We start from the raw sequence: 17,067 nt of genomic DNA, 5'->3' as shown, positions 1-17,067 counted from the left end.
ATGTATGATAGTTAAGATCCCTGTAAGTACTATACATAGGATTTTAGTGATACATGAGGCAAGTTAGTTGCTTACTTCAATAGCATGTTATTTAAATATGGTGATTTTTAGTAATTATTTGAAATTTGGATTAAAACAGTTATCTGAGTAAAGTCTCATAGAGATGTTAAAGCAAACAAAAACACTACATGAAACATATATTTGTGCATGTGAGAAAAGTGTGCATGTGTAATACATAAACCTGCCAAAAATTTGAATTTGGTACCAGAGTTTAGAAAACTGCTACAAATTAGAGGTGGCTAATACTTTAACATATCTTTCATTACTTTATGTTGTATTAATAAATGGTAAAAAAGAGAAATTTTAAAATAGCCTATCTTGTATCTTACATTATTTAAAGCTATTATATTATTTCAAATCAGGTAATGTAGTCCTGGAAGTCCAATTTATATGTGTGTTTCTAATTGTCTTCATTAATCAGATATTTGAAGTCAAATGCATACATATAGCCAATCCAGAGATTCTTTGCAAATTAAAAGGTTAGTGATCTAATAAGTTGGTTGGATAAATATACTGCATAGAAAGGAAAATGAAGGCTTAAGGCAATTCTTGAAAAAATGAAAGACAAGCAAACAAATACCTTTTTATTAATACAGGGTGTGTGTGTGTGTGAGAGAGAGAGAGAGAGAGATTGATTTGGCCTCCTTGATTTTTTTTTTCAAGGCCTTGGCTAAGTATAAACCAGCATATATGTATATATATACATGCCTTCTTTTTTACAGTAGAAAAACTCCTACATTGTCATGAATTATAAAAAATGTTATAAAAAATAATTCATTGTCATGAATTATAAAAAATGAATTATAAAAAATTATTCCAGTAAGACACAAGAAAGAAATTGTGGAAAAGAGTGATAATACATTGAATTTATTAAATGAAATCCTAGTCATCTCCTTCAAAATGGCATTGAGATCAAGTACATATTCTGACATAATTTAAAATTTTTTATTTAGCGTATCATAATTTTTAAAATAATGTGACATATTAGTATTCATATTTTCTCAGGATATATGAGCTATAGTGAAAAATTAGACTTGGAGTTAAAAAAATTATTTGGAAAAAAATTAAGCACTTTGTAAAATATTAGTATTTATTTATATAAAACATCTAAAATCCCAGCATATTTTTAAATTTTTCTACTCTGCATAATGCTAGAAGCAAGTCATATCATTTTAAGGAAATGAAAAAATCTTTACCTTTCAGAGTTAGAATATATTGAGATTCTGTCCTCTGTAAGAACTTCTCATATTTAGCATATGGGTAGTACTAGTGTTAAAATTAACAGAGATTATAAAAGTAACAGAAATTAATGAGCACGTACCATGTTCTAAGCACTTTTCATTATTACCTCATTTGATCATTAAGTAGATCTTATTATTGCTCCCTTTTTACAGATGAGGCGATTGGAACAACAGGATTAAATTGACTTGTCCTACCTGCTAGTATGTGGCAGAAGTCTGGTTTCAAACCCATTGCCTAGAACTCAAGAGTCTGTGGAGATTGCCATTCTGCCATTCCTTCTCTCTTCATATCATTGAAATGTATGATGAATTTAATCATTTCAGATAAACATGTAACCCACTTTATGTCATACATATTTTCTTAAAATTTTAAATAGCCTAATTTTTCACAAACTGTATTACATTTTTGATGCACCAGGAATGCAGGATAGCTAATGAAACAATGATAAAGTCTCTGAAAAGATAGCTTTTTCCTTTATGAGTCATACTTTTTATTTTTGAGTTGATATCTAGAGGATCTGTTTAAAACAAGACACATCAAAGGTCATGATAGAACTAACAAGCTAGTTGTCTCAATATAGTAATTGGTACTCAGAGCCCTCACTGTTTAAAAGAAAATAGTGACGTACTTCGCTCATGGTGGTGCTTCAGCTGGACTTGAAATGCAATAGAAAACAAAACTTTATTACTGAAGTGGAGAAATTTGAGGCTATCTCGAAAAAATCCTGGCAAATATTTAAAATTTCAAGATTTTGTGGTCATAAAGACATTACTGTTGACTGACAAAGGTGAGCAATGGTGTCAAAACTATTACCTACCCTCACTTCTGGTAGTTTCTACAGTCATTTGGTAGAAACTCCACAGCTTAACGGGCAAGCCTTTCTTTGGGAAATCGCAGTCTTAAGTTGCTGTTTACTCATCTCATTTTGTTCTTAGGGAGACCAAGTGAAACATATTTACTTTGTTTGTAAGTTATCTATAGATATCCATACATTCCACCATTATTTTGACCAGGAAACAATTTGTAAGTGCTCATTTTTTTCATTTCTTCATTACCTTTATCCTGAAATAAGAAGAGTCCTAAAAGATGGGTTACATATTTATATAAGTTTCTTGTGTATAAATGAACTATGAACTCCAGGCACCACAGCTCATTCTCTAGTTGAAATTCTAGAATATCACTTTGTCAGCCAACTTTCATCATTGTTTGTGTGTGTGTGTGTGTGTGTGTGTGAGCGCACCCTCATGTGTCTGCTAACTTCTTAATTTTCATGAAAGCATTGCTATCAACTTGGCTCAAAGCATCTGTTACTTTAAGGAGAGCTCAGCTAGAGAGGGCTCAGAGAGCTGAGCCGGGAGAACTCAGCCAGAACTCGTTACATGCTTCAACATGTACCAATCTTGTTTCATTTACTCTCCCAATAAACCTCTCTTCTTCACCACTGGTTTAATTTAAAATGAGTCAAAGGTATTATATAATCTGAAAGTATTCCATTTCTAAGATACAAGAATTCTTTCATATCATGTACAATCTTGTCAGTGTTTTAAAATTTCTCTTTCATAATTTCAGTGTTTGTGTTCAGTTGATATGTCTTTTAAAATCAATGCCTTTGTAAAGTTAAGCCAAATCATTGGTTTTATAATATTTTTTAATTTCTAGAGTCTGCTAACTGAATTTCTCTTGTATCTTTAACAATTTCCTTCATTCTTTTATGTTTCCTACAGACCGGAAGCCAGAACTAAGTGCTTGTCCAGATTTAGATTTGATTGTTTTTGTGAAGAATCATTCATAGATGGTGCTGTATACTTCCTATGGCATTACATCAGGATATATACAATGTCCTATGGTATCTCTTTTTGTAATTTTCACATTAGTTTGTTCAGTTGGGGACAGCCTGGACCATTACAAAATTCTTTATCAGCCTTTTATTTTATGGTTTTAGCAACCAAAAATAATTTTTAATTCATGGTTTTATTAGGGTTTCCCAACTAGTAATATTCAAATTTGATTATTATCTGAATATGTTATGCTAGAAATCTATTTAAAAATTTCTTCATTAGTTATTCAGTACAGAAGAGTCAGAATAAATACTTGACTGTTTTCCTTTATCAGTGTTCAGAATAATAAGCTGGTACCCTAGCAACAAGAAAAGTTGAGAATAAGAATGTTTAAAGTATTATTAGGAACTAATGGATTTTAAAAATGTAATGTGCTTCCATTCATCGCATGGTATTTGTTTGTTTTCTGATGCTTAACTAGTCCTGTATTTGTCCATTTGGAGTCTTCTCAAATTTTCTCACAACTCCATCATGGTCTAAGTGCACATATATTGCACATTCTTTTAAAGCTGTTGAGATGTGTTTTATGATTCAGAATACTAATATCTCAGTGAATGTTTTATGTGATCTTGAAAGGAATGTGTATGCTTGTGTTGTTCCATGAACTATTCTGTAGGTGCTAAAGAGCCATTTGACTGATGGAGCTGTTGACTTCAACTATGTCCTGACTGATTTTCTCCCTTTTGGATCTGTCAGTTATGATAGAGGGGTGATGATATATTATTCTCTAATAGTGGATTTAGCTAGTTGATCTATCAGTTATCTTTGCTCTATCGATTCTATTAGCTTTTGCTTCACTTACTTTGAGGTTCTGTGGTTTGATACACTCATTGAAGGATTTTTATGTCTTCTTCAATAATTGATGGCTTTATTGTTATGTAATGCCCCTGTATATCCTTGATAATTTTCCTTAGTATTTTACCTTAGTCTGAAATTTATATAGCTACAACACCTTTCTTTTTATTAGTGTTGGCATGATGTATATTTCTCCATACCTTTACTTTAGTATATGTGTTTTTATTTAAACTGGGTTTCTTGGAGATAGCATAAAATAGGGTCTTATTTTGAATTCATTCTGACAATCTGTCTTTTAATTGATGTATTTAGAAAATGTATATTTAAAGTAATTACTGGTACGGTTGTATTAGAATCTATCACATCTGTTATGATTGTTTGCTTCCCTTATTTTTTTCTTTCACTCTGACTCCTCTGCTTTTAGTTGAGCATCTTATGAGTTTATATGATTCCATTTCTTCTCTATCCTTAGCATATAAATTATTATTTTTTTTTTTTACTTTTTAAAGTGGTTGTCCTTGAGTCTGCAATATACATGTACAACTAATTCAAGTCCTTTTTCAAATTACAGTATAATATTTTACAGGTAGAACAAATACAGGAGATTATTCCCAATTCCTCCCTCTTCTCCCTTACCACATTGAGGTGATCAATATTTCACTTACCTATAAACTATAATCACTGAATACTATGTTGCTATTATAACTGAACTGTTATTTGTTAAATTATTTAAGAATAAATGTATTTTATATTTACCTTAATGTATTCCTTCTCTAAAGTTCTTCTTCTCCTTATATAGATCTGAATTTCTGACTTGTGTCATTTTCATTCTTTCTTAAAAATTCCTTTCAATATTTATTGCAAGGCAAACCTATGGCTAAAAATTCCCTCAAATTTCGTTTGTCTCAGAAAGTCACTATTTAGAGATTATTTTGTGGGATACAGAATCTTAGAATTCGTTTTTCATTCAACACCTTAAAATATTTTACTTTTTTTCTTGCATGTTTTTTTGAGAAAATAGCTGATGTAATTATTATCCTTTCTTTTCTGTTGGTGAAGTGTTCTTCTCTAGATCCTTTCAAAGCTTTCTCTCTGTTTTTGATTTTCTGCAGTTTGAATATGTATGGTGAGGTATAAGGTTTTTAGGGGTTATCCTCCTTGGCCATATCTGACCTTTCTGGATCTGTAGTTGCTATTTATTATTAATCTGGGGACATTCTCTATCATTATTTAAGCAAATACATTATTTTTTTTCTGTTCTTTTCCCCTCTTCTCCCTCTAGTATTCTCATTATGAGTATGTTATGACATTTGTAATTGTCCTATAGTTTTTTTATATTTTATTCTGAATTTTATTTTTTCACTTTGCATTTCAGTTTGGAATTTTCTATTGGCATTTATTCAGCTTCTTTCTTTCTTTCTGTGTTTCCTTTGTTTTCGTCCTTTAGTATTCATTTTAGAGAAGATCTGCAAGTTGTGAATTCTTTTAGCTTATGATTGTTTCTATATATGACAAAAGAACATGATAAAATGAATAAATGAGTGTTTTTTCCATTTTGAAGGATATTTTCAGAGAGTATAGATTTGAGGGGTTTATGTTTACTTTTAATATTTTAAAGATATCATTATCTTATGTTCCAGCTTCTATAGTTTTTGACAAAAAATTTAAACATTAGTCTTGATTTTCCTTTGAAGATACCATGACTTTTTTCTAAGTGCTTTAAACTATTTCCCTTTGTCTTTGATATTCAGCAATTTGACTAGGACATATCCAGATGTGATCTATTTGTCCAAATGGGTTCCGTGTGCTTTATAAATGTGAATTGATAATTTTATCTTATTTGAAAATTTCCAGATAAATGCTTTATCAAATATTGTTCCTATTCTGTGTTCTTCTCTTTTTCTGAGCAATAACTATAATTCAAACATTTTATTATGTTCCAAATATCTCTTTCTCTTTTAAATTGTTTTCTTCTCTGCTTCGGTATGTAAAATTTTTGTTGACCTGTCTTTGGGTTCACTAATTCTTTATTTTAATTTTTAATATTATTAAAATTTCAATTTTAAAATTGACTTATTAAATAAGATTATATATTTTTAATATTATTTAATCCTATTTTTATTAAGATTATTTAATATTCTTTTAAATTTCATTAATATATAAGCAGAGTTATTTTGAAGACTTTTAATTTCAATTCCATTAACTGGATCATCTCTTGAGCTCCTTTACTTTATACTTTTTCTCTAAACTTCTGTGACCTACTTTCATGATTATTTTTAAATTTTATTTTAGGTTCAAGGGTACAAGAACAGATTTGTTGTACAGGTAACTAGCATGTCATGAAGTCTGATGTGCAGATTATTTTGTCACCCACGTAATAAGCATAGTAACCAATAGACAGATTTTCAATCCTCTCCCTCCTCCCACTCTCCTCACTCAAGTAGGTCTTGGTGTCTAACATTCTCTTCTTTGTGTCCATGTGTTCTGAATGGTTAGCTCTGACTTATAAATGAGAATATGTAGCATTTTGTTTTCTGTTTCCACATTAGTTTTCTTAGGATAAGCAGGTCTCCTGCAGCATACATGTTTCTGAAAAATAGATGATTTCTTTCTTTTTTATAGCTGCATAGTATTCCATGGTGCGTATTTTCTACATTTTCTTTATCCAGTGTACTACTGATGGATATGTAGGTTGATTCCATGTCTTTGCTACAGTGATTAGTGCTGCAGTGAACATATGCATAAATGTGTCTTCATGATGGAATGATTTATGTTCTTTTTGGTATATACTCAGTAATGGAATTGTTGAATCAAATTATAATTCTGTGTTAAGTTCTTTGAGAGATCTCCAAACTGCTTTCTCTAATGGCTAAACTAATTTATGTTCCCAGCAGCAGTGTGTAAGTGCTCCCTTTTCTCCACAACCTTGGCAGCATCTGTTATTTTTTGACATTTTAATAATGGTCCTTCTGACAGGTGTGAGATGGTATCTCAGTATGGTTTTGATTTGCATTTCTCTAATTATTAGTGGTGTTAATAATTTTTTATATGTTTGTTGGCCACATGTATGTCTTCTTTTGAATAGTGTCCTTTGCCTACTCTTTAATGGGGTTGTTTTTTGCTTGTTCATTTGTTTAAGTTTCTTATAGATTCTGGATATTACATCCTTTTTGAATGCACAGTTTGCAAATATTTTCCACTATTCTGTAGGTTGTGTGTTTATTCTATGTATTTGTCTATTCTTGCATTGCTATAAAGAATTACCTGAGACTGAGTTTATAAAGAAAAGAGGTTTAATTGATTTACTGTTCTGCAGGCTGAACAGGAAACATGGCTGGGGCAGTCTCAGGAAACTTACAATCATAGTGGAAGGTGAAGAGGAAGAGGATACGTCTTACATGGCAAAAGCAGGAAGAAGAGAGTGAAGGGGTAAGTGCTACAGACTTTTAAACTACCAGATCTCATACGAACTCACTGTCATGAGAACAGCAAGGGGAAAGTTTGCCCCTATGATTCAATCACCTCCCACCAGGCCCCTCCTCCAATGCTGAGAAAACTATAATTTGACATGAGAATTGGGTTGGGACACAGAGGCAAACCATGTAATGCTGTTGATAGTTTATTTTGCTGTGCTGAAACTCTTTACTTTGGTCGCATGTGTCCATTTGTTGTTGTTGCTTTTGCAATTGCTTTTTGTATCTTTGTCATGAAATCTTTGCTAGGGTCTATGTCCAGAATGGCATTTCCTAGATTATTTTGCAGCATCACAGTTTTATGTTTTATCTTTAAGTCTTCAATCCATCTTGAATTGATTTTTGTATACGATGTAAGAAAGGAGTCCAGTTTCAGTCTTCTTAATGTGGCTAGTCAGTTACCCCACACCATTTATTGAATAGGGACTCCTTTTTCTAATGCTTCTTTCTATCAACTTTGCCAAAGGTAATCTAAATGGTTATAGTCATGTGGCACTGTATTTGAGCTCTCTCTTCTGTTCCATTGATCCACATCTCTGTTTTGGTACCAAACCATGCTGTTTTGTTACTGTAGCCTTGTAGTATAAAGTTTGGCAACGGGATGCCTCCAGCTTTTTTCTTCTTGCTTATTATTGCCTTATAGTAATATTATATTGCCATATAGTAATATGAGCTTTTTTTTGGTTCCATATTAATTTTCAAATAGTTTTTCCTAGTTCTGTGAAAAATGGTAATTTTGTAGGAATAGCATCGAGTCTATAAATTGCTCTGGACCTTATGGCCATTTTAACAATATTTTTTCTTATCCATAAGCATGGGGGATTTTCCATTTGTTTGCATCATCTTTGATGTCTTTGAGAAGTGTTTTTAATTCTCATTATAAACATCTTTCACCTCCCTGGTTAGCTGTATTCCTGGGTATTGTATACTTTTTATGGCTGTTGTGAATGTGATTGTGTTCTTGATTTGGCTCTAACTTGGTTGTTGTTGCTATATAGGAATGCTACTTATTTTGGTACACTAATTTTGAATCCTGAAACATTGCTGAAGTTGTTTATCAAATCAAGGAGCCTTTGGGCAGGGACTATATGGTTTGCTAGGTATAGAATCATATCGTCTGCAAAAGGGGATCATTTAACTTGCTATGATCCTAGTTGGATGCCCTTTTTTCTTTTCTTTTGGCCCATTATTCTGCTTAGGACTTCCAGTAGTACGTTTAATAAAAATAATGAGAGAGGTCATTCTTGTCTTGTTTCAGTTTTCAAGGGGAATACTTCCAGCTTTTGCCCATTCAGGATGATGATGGTTGTGAATTTTTCATAAGCGGCTCATATTTGAGTTTGTGCCTTTGATGCTTATTTTGTTGAGAGTTTTTAACATGAAGCAATGTTGAATTTTGTCAAAACCCTTTATGTATCTATTGAGATGATTATGTGATTTTTGTTTCTAATTTTGTTTATGTAATGAATTATATTGATCGATTTGCCTATATTGAACCAAACTTGCATCCCAAGAATAAAGCCTAAAAGATTGTGGTCATTTAGATTCTGGATTCAGTTTGTTAACATTTTTGTTGAGGATTTTTACATCTTTGTTCATCAAAAATACTGGCTTGTAGTTTTCTTTATTTATTGTTTTCTGCCAAGTTTTGGTATCAGAAGAATACTGGGCTCATAGAATGAATTAGAGAGGAATTCCTCCTCCTCAATGTTTTGGAATATTCTCAGTAGGGATTATACCAGGTCTTCTTAATATGTCTGGTAGAATTCAGCTGTGAATCCATCTGGCCCTGGGCTTTTTCTGGTTGGTAGGCTTTTTATTACTGATTTAATTTCAGAACTCATTATTGATCTGTTCATAGTTTTAATTTCTTCTTAGTACAACTTTGGGAGGTTGTATGTTTTTAGGGATTTATCAGTTTCTTCTAGGTTTCCATCTGGTGTGCATTGAGGATCTCATAGTAGTCTCTGAAGGATTTTTTGTATTCTGCAGGGTTAGCAGAAATGTTCCCTGTGTCATTTCTGATTTTGTTTATTTGGATCCTCTCCCTTTTTTCTTTATTATTCTGAGTGGGAGTTTATCTATCTAATCTGTTTTTTCAAAAGATTAATTCCTACATTTGTTACTCTTTAGTATAGTTTTTTGCTTCTCAGTATCCTTCCATTCAATTTTGATTTTCATTACTCCTTGTCTTCTACTAGCTTTGAGGTTGCTTGCTCTTGTTTCTCTAGTTCCTCTACATGTGCTGTAAAATTGTTAATTGGTGGTCTAACTTTTTGGTGTGGCATTTAGCACTATAAACATCCCTCTTAACACTGCTTTTGCTCACAGAGATTCTAGTATGTTGTATCTTTATTCTTCTTAGTTTCAAAGAATTTCTTGATTTCTGCTTTGGTTTTACTGTTTATCCAAACATCATTCAAAAGTATGTCGTTTTTTTAATTATTTCCATGTAATGTTATGGTTTTGAGGGTTTTTTAAGTAATGATTTCTTTTTTTATTGTGCTGTGGTCTGAGAGCGTGATTTGTACGATTTTGTTTTTGTTTGCTTGTTTTTAATTTCCTAAAGAATGTTTTACGGCTAATTGTGTTTCCTATTTTACAGTGTGTGCTATGTTTTATGGCTAATTGCGTTTTCTATTTTACAGTGTGTGCTATGTACAGATGAGTAGAATATATATTCTGGTGGTGTTTGGTGGAAAGTTCTGCAGATGTCTATTGGCTCCCTTTGGTCAATGTTGAGTTTGGGTCCTGGATACCTTTGTGAGTTTTCTGCCTCAATGATCTGTGTAATACTGTGAGTGGGGTGTTGAAGTCTACCAGTATTGTGTCTAGTTATCTAAGTCTCTTCATAGGTCTCTAAGAACTTGCTTTATGAATCTGGATTCTCCTATGTTAACTGCATATATATTTAAAATCGTAATGTATTTTTGTTGTATTGAACCCTTTACTATTTATTATGTAATATCTTCCTTTGTCTTTTTTGGTAATTGTTGGTTTAAAGTCTGTTTTGACTGAAATTAGACTATCAACCCCTGCTCTTTTCTGTTTTCCATTGGCTTGGCAGATTTTTCTTCATCCCTTTACTTTGAGCTATGGATGCATGTAAGATAGGTCTCTTGAAGAGAGCATACAATTGAGTCTTGCTTTTTTTTTTTTTCAGGCTAGAGTGCAATGGCATGATCTTGGCTCACTGCAACCTCTGCCTCCTTGGTTTAAGTGATCCTCCTGCCTCAGCTTCCTTAGTAGCTGGGACTATAGATGAGCACCATGTTCAGGGGTAATTTTTGTATTTTTAGTAGAGACATGGTTTCATCATATTGGCCAGGGTGGTCTCGAATGCCTGATTCACCTGCATCAATCTCCCACAATGCTGGGATTGCAAATATGAGCCCCCTGCCTGGCCAGGGTCTTGCTCTTTAGTCAACTTGCCACTCTGTGGCTTTTCACTGGGTCACTTATCCCCTTTACTTTCAAGGTTAATCTTGGTATTTGTTGATTTGACCCTGTCATTATGCTGTTAGCTGGTTATTACGCAGCTTTATTTGTGTGGTTGGTTTTATAGTGTCAATAGTCTATGTATTTAGTGTTCTTTTGCAGTGGCCAGTAAAGTCTTTCCTTTCCACATTTGGCACTTGCTTCAGGATCTCTTATAAGGCACGTATGGTGGTGATTAATCCCCTTAGCATTTGCTGGTCTGATTGGGATCTTATTTCTCCTTCACTAATGAAGGTTCGTTTGGCTGAATATGAGAGTCGGGGTTGAATTTTTCTTTCCTTAATAATGCTGAATACAGACTCGTAATCTCTTCTGGCTTGTAGGGTTTCTGCCGAAAGACCTGCTGTTAGCCTAATGAGGTATCTTTTTAGGTGACCTGCCTCTTCGCTCTAGCTTTCTTTAACATTTTTTATTTTGTTTTTACCTTGAAGAATGTGATGGCCATGTGTCTTGTGGATGGTCATCTTGTGTAGAATCTCACAAGGGTTTTCTCCATTTCCTGGATCTGAATGTTGGCCTCTTTAGTGACGTTGGGGAAGTGTTCATAGATGATATCCTGAAATACGTTTTCCAAGTTGGTGCTTTCTCCTCCTCTCTCTGAGGGATGCCCACGAGTCATAGATTTGTTATCTACATCATCCCATATTTCTCAGAGGTTTTGTTCATTCTTTTTTATTCTTATTTTTATCTGAGTTGGATCAGAGATGCAGCCTTTGAGCTCTGAGATTCTTTCTTCAGTTTGGTCTACTCTGCTGTTAATACTTATAATAAGGAATTCTTTAGTGTGTTTTTTAGCTCTATCAATCAGATCAGTTTGGTTCTTTCTTATGTTGGCCATTTTGTCTTTCAGTTCCCGTATTGTTTTATTGTAATTGTTAGATTTCTTGGATTGGGTTTTGACTTTCTCTGAATCTTGATGATCTTTATTTCTGCCCATATTTTGAATTCTTTCTGTTATTTCAACCATTTCAGCCTGGTTAACAACCCTTCCTTGGGAACGAGTGCAGTTATTTGGAGGAAAGAAGACACTGACTTTTTTAGTTATCCGAGTTCTTGTACTAATACTTTCTCATCTATGTGGACTAATACCCTTTAACTGTGGTGTAATTGAGTGCAGTCAGTTGACTCTTTTTCTGAATGTTTCTTGAGGGCCGAGGCTTTGTGCTGGGTCTTTATTTGTTGTTGAAATCTCTTCCTTGTTTTCACAGGGGTATATTAGCAAGGTAATTTTGTAATTGGAGTTTGGGCTATGATTCAGTTGATGGCACTGAAGTGTAATGGCCAGTAGGTGGGCTCATCCTCCACCATGTGGCTCCTTGTATTTCCTCATGACTGCAGCCATGCTCCCTTTCAGTGCTCTGAAAGTGTGGGCTCTTTTCCCACTCCAGTGCTGGCTAACGGTCTAACCGTGGCACTCCTGGGCCGCACACTGCTGCCCAAGCATGAACTAAGGCTTTATTTTCCCTCCCCAGCTTGAAGGCAGCAGGAGAAGGGACCTTGGCAGTGGCAGAGAACCTTCCACTTGCCTCTTAAGGCTCCACCGTAGAGAATGCAGAGACACTACCAATTGGAGAGATGGGCTTGGGTTTGGGGCAGCTGCATTGTAGATCCATGCCTGGAGGCCCTGTCTGGTGATGAGCAAGGGTGGCAGGGGGCTCGCAGTGGAGACAGACTGGCCTCTTCTCCTTAGGGAAGCTGCAGCTTCCTGGACATGTGGGTTAAGCACTCAAGGTCTCTGTTCCTACTTTAGTCCAAGGGCAGCAAGGGCAGTACCAGTGCAGTGGCAGTGGCAGAGGGGCTATCAGTTGTTCCTGGGAGCCCTACCTCAGAGAAATGCAAACCACTGCTAAAGAGAATGTTCAGCCCAAGGGTAAGGTGGCTACACTGCTAGCCCAAGCTGGAGGCTTCACTTGGTGAAAAGGGGGAGGTCAAGGGCTCACCAGGAGGAAAGACTGGGCTCCTCTCCATATGGTGACGGTGGCGTGCTAGAAGTGTGAGAAAAGACCTCAGGCTGTTTCTCTCCAGCCTGAGTGCCATAAAAGCAGAACTGCTGCCATGGCGATGGCAGAGGGGATGTCAATTGCTCTGGGAGCCCCACCTCAGGAAAATAATATAGAGCCAGTAGCAGTGGGAGTTCTTGCCCAGGGGTAGGACAACTGCTCTACAGTCCCCACAGCCAGGGGCCTTGCCTGGTAAACAGTGATGGGTGGGGCCTTACGGGGAAGAGAGGCTGGGCTTTACTCCATATGGTGGCTCTGGTATGCTGGAGTGTTGGGTGGGGGGGATACAATGTAGGGACCAGATCCTTTGTTCTTTCTCCCAGCTTGAAGGGAGTCAGGGCCGTACCACTGCAGCTGCAATAGCAGAGGGTTTATGGGTTGTCTTTTGGATTTTCTCGTCAGAGAAACACAGAGCCATTACTGACAAAGTGTTCATGTGGGGGCACTGTGGTTGTGCTGGGGGCCCAGGTCAAGAGGCACTGCCCAGTGAAAAGGAGTAGCAGGGGTGAGGACAACTGCTACTCCAACACTCCAGCATACCAGAGCCACCATATAGAGAAAAGCCCAGTCTCTCTTCCTTGTAAGCCCCCACCCACCACTGTTCACCAGGCAAGGCCCCTGGCTAGGGAAAACAGCCCAACTGCTTTTCTGCAAGCCTATGCCCTGTGATGGGGGTATGTGTTAGTCTCCAATCACTGTGCTCATTCCCAAGCCTGAGGGTAAGAGGAACAAGGGCAGTCAAGCGGCAAAAATAGCAGCCTGCTTGCCCCTTCCAGGATCTCCATCCCAGAGAAGTGCAGAGCTGTTCCTCGAGAGCCCAGGTGGGGCTCCTTTGGCCACACTAAGGTCCCAGGCCACTCTGGCAATGTGCAGTGTAGAAGAGCCTCACAGGCCATCCACTGCTTATCCCCATGGATTCTGCCCCTGTTCTGAGAACACGTAAGGGAGTTTGACCTTTCCCATTGCCGCAGCTGCAGCTGTTGTTACCAGGGTGCCCGGGGATCCAAAGCTCTGAGAATTTTATGTGTGCCTGAGCAGCAACTCTGCCCACATTCCATACAGCTGCCTGAGTCAGTCTAGAGGCATGGGTAGGGCACAGGTGTCATGGGGGATCTCCTGAGCTCAGGGTTGCAAAGGTCTGTGGCAGAAGTGTGGCTCCGCAGGGACTCTCACTTACTCACCATTTTCCCATGATGAGGGACATCTCCTGGCTCTCTGCAACTTCTAGGTGAATGATTGTCCTGTCTCACTCCTCTGTTGTCTGTGGGTTGAGTTGTTTCCTTGATGAATCCCAGTGTGTCCAACTAGATGGTCCAGTTGAAGATCTGGAGTCCACTCACCACTCTTTCTTCTCTGTGAGAACAGCACACACCAGCTACTTCTAGTCAGTCATCTTGGATGGAGCTCATCTTTTTTTATTTTTTTATGTGCCTATTATGGAAGATGTAGGAGATATATTAAAGATTATCTGAATTGTACTATATTTCCCAAAGATTGTTAATTATTCTCTGGCAAGCCCTTAAATCCAGACACACTTTTTTTTTTTGAGATGAGGTCTTGTTCTATCACCCAGGCTGGAGTGCAGTGGTGTGATCACAGCTCATTGCAGTCTGGACCTCCCAGGCTCAAGTGGCCCTTCTGCTTCAGCCTCCTGAGTAGCTGGGACTACAGGCTCACACAACCACCCAGCTAATTTTTGTATTTTTTGCAGAGATCAGGTTTTGTCATGTTGCCCAGCCTGGTCTCAAATTCTTGGACTGAAGCAATCTTCCCACCTCAGTCTCCCAGAGTGCTGAGATTGCAGACATGAGCCATTGCATCCAGCCAGGCACGTCATTCTTAATTTTTTCAAGGGTTGGTTTCAGGCTTTTTAAAGGTACGTTATTTCAGCTTTTCCCTTACACCTACAAGAGACATGACCCTTACTCCTGGGAACTAGGTCTTACTCTTAGAATGTGGTTCTACTGGAAACTCTGCTAAATCTTACTATTCATCAAATTCTCGCCACTGCAGCTGGAACCAATGATTATCTTCTCTCTTCCTAACACTGTGTGGCCTCTTTGATTTCTGCTACGATCTCTTGCTTCCAGCAGCTATTCTGTGCTTGCCCTTCTAGAATCTCTTCTTATATATACTAATCTCAGTAGTTGGCCAACAGCCCCCCCAAAATTGGGGGAACACTTTATGACTCCTTTTTTATGTCCCGTTCCCTATGAAATCCTGCTTCTTAGTACAACCACTTCAGTAACCTTAAGCTCTAATCTCTATCTCCCCTGCCTAGTGAAACTGTCATTCATCTTGGGTTCTGTGTAGCAGCTTAGCAACTGGCAAATGCTCTTGGGGGAAAGATAGATGGAATATGTGTGATCTTAACGTTTTGTATTTTCTTCATTCAAAGACTGTAATCCACATTGGTTGCCTTCCAATGCCTGCAGTCATTGTGTATATTATTTTAGTTGTTATGGCATTAAGGAAAATCTTCTTATATCTAAGCCATTTACTTTAAATGACTCTATTTAAAATCTTAATCTTATATGGTTTAAAAAAATATGGTGTTCAACGGAAATGAATAAATACAAAAAACCCACACAATATATAATGATAATAAAACATTCTTTTTGGCATATGACTTGGGGCTTTTATATATTCAATCCAATCTCCAGTTATTTTTATATATTCAGAATTATATGAGAGATTAAAATTCAGAACTATGGAGGACTTCTGCCAAGATGGCTGAAAGGGAGCTTCTCTTGAGTGCAGCTCCCAGCGAGTGAGACACAGAACGAGAGTGATTTCTACGTCTCTGAATGAGGTACTGGGTTCATTTCAAAGGCACTGGTTGAACAGTGGGATTAACCCCCCCCCAAAAAAGGTGACGACAGTAGTCCAAAGAGGGTGAGCCGAGAAAAGGCGGGGCTCTGCCCTACCCCGGAAGTGTATCTGGCACGGAGAATTGGGGGACTTTACCCCCTTGGTACTCCAATTCAGGTGATACTGTGTTTCACTCTGTGACTTCTGCAGCAGTCCAAGAAAATGCCGCCTAGCTGAGACCTGCCCTGAGTTGCAGACTCTGGCAAAAGCCCTGGCTGGCCTGGTGCCACAAATCGTTGGCACAGACCAGGGTGGAGACTTTGACTACCACTAAGGAGGCCTGCTGGATGGAACTGCCTGTCCCACAGAAGGAGGGAGAACTGAAAGCAGGGAGTCAGATGATAGGGCCAGACAGGTCCCACCCCCACAAGATTCAGCAAGCGAAGCCCTCTTGTGGGAGAGTTTTGCAGTTAACACATCAGACTGTTCTCCATCTGGGATGAGTGGGCTCGGTGGAGGGAAAAACGCATGCCATAAGGAAGGTGGGACTAAACTCACCTGTGTAAACAGAAACCAGGAGAAGAATAAAGAGCAGCCTGGCTGAGACGGAGGCAGCCCAGCAGCACCTCCACGGGCAGACAAGTGACAGACTGTCTTAAGCAGCACACTGACACATGTGTAAAAAAAAAAAAAAAAAAAAAAGCCTCATACAGGAGAAATAACCCTGACTTTAACAGAAAGGATGTTCACTCAGAGATCCCACCCAAAATCACCGGTTTCAAAGATTAAAGATAGATAAACCCACAAACATAAGAGAAACCAGTGCAAAAAGGATGAAATCATCAAAGTCCAGAATGCCTAACCTCCCCCCACAAGATCATAATTCCTCACCAGCAAGGCAACAAAATAGGATACAGAATGAATTTGACGAACTGACAGAAGCAGGCTTCAGAAGGTGGGTAATAACAAACTTCTCTGAGCTAAAAGATCATGTTCTAACCAAGTGTCAAGAAACTAAGAACCTTGAAAAAAGGTTAGACAAAATGCTAACTAGAATAACCAGCCTAGAGAAGAACATAAAAGACTTGATGGAGCTGAAAAACACAGCATGAGAACTTCGCAAAGCACACACAAGTTTCAATACCTGAATCGATCAAGGAGAAGAAAGGATATCAGAGATTGAAGATCAAGTCAATGAAATAAAAAGAGAAGAAAAGAGAAAAAAGAGTGAAAAGAAATGAATAAAGCCTCCAAGAAATATGGAATTATGTGAAAAGACCTAATCTACGATTGATTGGGGCACCTGAAGAGGATGGGGAGAATGAACCCAAGCTGGGTTCAGGATATTAT

The 17,067-nt window shown here is 37.2% G+C and overlaps 1 long non-coding RNA gene across 2 annotated transcripts in view; it reads left to right on the top strand.

Moving 5' to 3' along the window:
• The window catches only part of LOC144582780 (uncharacterized), a 387,894-nt gene that overhangs the window by 331,563 nt on the left and 39,264 nt on the right, over nt 1-17,067 (top strand). For both annotated transcript variants that reach the window (XR_013536220.1, XR_013536219.1), the window contains exons 5-6: nt 3,027-3,148; nt 7,252-7,364. This is a non-coding gene — a long non-coding RNA (uncharacterized LOC144582780). The remainder of the gene's footprint in view (nt 1-3,026; nt 3,149-7,251; nt 7,365-17,067) is intronic.

This window comes from Callithrix jacchus, chromosome 5 (genome assembly GCF_049354715.1).
Source record: "Callithrix jacchus isolate 240 chromosome 5, calJac240_pri, whole genome shotgun sequence".
Classification (NCBI taxonomy): domain Eukaryota; kingdom Metazoa; phylum Chordata; class Mammalia; order Primates; family Cebidae; genus Callithrix; species Callithrix jacchus.
This window is presented reverse-complemented; position numbering and strand designations above follow the sequence as displayed.